At 36.0% G+C, this 1,788-nt stretch overlaps 1 long non-coding RNA gene across 1 annotated transcript; it reads left to right on the top strand.

Annotated features, from left to right (window-relative positions):
• The first annotated feature begins 1,298 nt into the window (after positions 1 to 1,298).
• Positions 1,299 to 1,749, top strand: LOC109582669 (uncharacterized). The gene is made up of 3 exons (XR_002185191.1): positions 1,299 to 1,353; positions 1,494 to 1,531; positions 1,578 to 1,749. It is a non-coding gene; the product is annotated as an uncharacterized LOC109582669 (long non-coding RNA).
• Positions 1,750 to 1,788: the final 39 nt, after the last annotated feature.

Here is a 1,788-nt window from a genome sequence, read left to right as displayed (position 1 = left end):
TCCTGTTCCATGTATAATATCAAGAGTAGATAATAATTAGAGGAGAGTGTCCTACTGTGCATATACCCCCTGCTTCATCACGTTGTAGAATTGAAGAGTCACATTCAGGATATTTTCAGTATTTTAGAGTAGTTATTTAGCAATATAATAACTACTCAAATAGAATACTGAAAATATCCTGAATGTGACTCTTCAATTCTATGATGTGATGAAGTCATGAAGCAGGGGGTATATATATGCACAGTAGGACTTAAGTAATGATCGATGATGTCATAGAATAATTAGCGCATGTTCCCATGTGATGTAAATTCATGTGTAAGACAGTAAGGCCCCACTGACTGTGTCAGTCTGTTTGAACAAAGTTAAAATGACATTTTTACTGTTACTTTTAGTATTACTAAGAAGAATAAGAGCTTTAGTGGAGCAAGTGATGGCTCCCCCTCCAGCTCCAGTGCAGGAGAATGCTAGAAGAGTAGCAACCTCACCCGCCATTATTGTTGCTGGTGATATTCTCTGGTACAAGAGGGACCCGCCACCAGATGCTCACTGTCAGTTCTTAGTGCAATCTGAGCAAGAGACCAGCTACTGTTACAGAAAATGTGAAATGGTTAGTGCAAAGGAAACACTAATGTCATCAGTGTCTTTTTGTGAATGCATGGGCTGGAAAAGAAAAACATCTATAGCCTATAAACTTTTGTTTTATGGTAGTTTATTATTTTTGTTTAGGTTGCATCTCTGCACAGCGAAGTACCCAAAAACTGTGTTGTCTAACTGCTTGATCACTGAAAAGGCCACCAACTTCAAGTGGCACTGCACATGCATGCACACCGTCTGAGCAACAAAACAATGTGACTCGCTTGTACACACAATTTGTATCAAATATAGATTATTATAACTGTGTCTATTTTTATTTCCAATAATGTTCAATGCTGGTCATTTCTCCAAAGAGACTCCAGTTCAGTATCATAGTTAGGATATTGTAGGATAATTGTCACACTAGACTAGAGGACGTATAAAGAGATTCTCCAACAACTCTGGACAACAACTAAAACATCAGCACTGTCACTGCGCATTCTCAGTACATAATAAAATAATTATATACATGTAAATCATATGAGATATGTGATCCTGTTTCTAATCCCGTTCTGTGATTATATCTATGTATAAATGATGACAATGAATAATAATTATTAATCAATATACACAGCAAATTGAGCAAATTATGACAATGAATAATTAATGAACATACACAAAAGATTTAAAAATAGTAAGCCTCGTGTAACGTGTCATGGATGGAGCCTCAGATGAGCTCAAGCTCTTGGATGTAATTGAAGAACAGGGATACGGGAACTGGTGAGTAGGGACATGATTTATTAGCAAAATATCAGGGACATGTAATGCACCATTGGGTGGAGTTTATTATGTACATGTACATATGAATGCATTCATACTGAGAGCTCTATCTTTGAATGTTATATTAGATTTAATTGTAGGGATGCAATTGGTCAGAGAATGTGTAAATCCAGTGAAGGTAATTATAATAATAATAATTATTATTACTTTTATCTACCTTATAGAATGCTACTCTCACTATCATCGTTACTATCTCAATGAGAAACCTCTAATTAGCACCTCTTCATCACATGATGAGTCACATGACTCCTTATTTCTACCGGCAAATTACCCGGGAGAAGAAATATCACATTACAATCCATTGAGAGCCGACTTTGAAATAGTACGTGTGACATATGACATGTATGTATGTGTCATATCTGTTATAGCTTTAAC

The sequence above is a fragment of the Amphimedon queenslandica genome, unplaced genomic scaffold (genome assembly GCF_000090795.2).
Source record: "Amphimedon queenslandica unplaced genomic scaffold, v1.1 AMPQUscaffold_13365, whole genome shotgun sequence".
In the NCBI taxonomy this organism is placed as follows: Eukaryota; Metazoa; Porifera; class Demospongiae; order Haplosclerida; family Niphatidae; genus Amphimedon; species Amphimedon queenslandica.
Note: the sequence above shows the minus strand (reverse complement) of the source record. Positions and strands in the feature narration are given on the sequence as shown.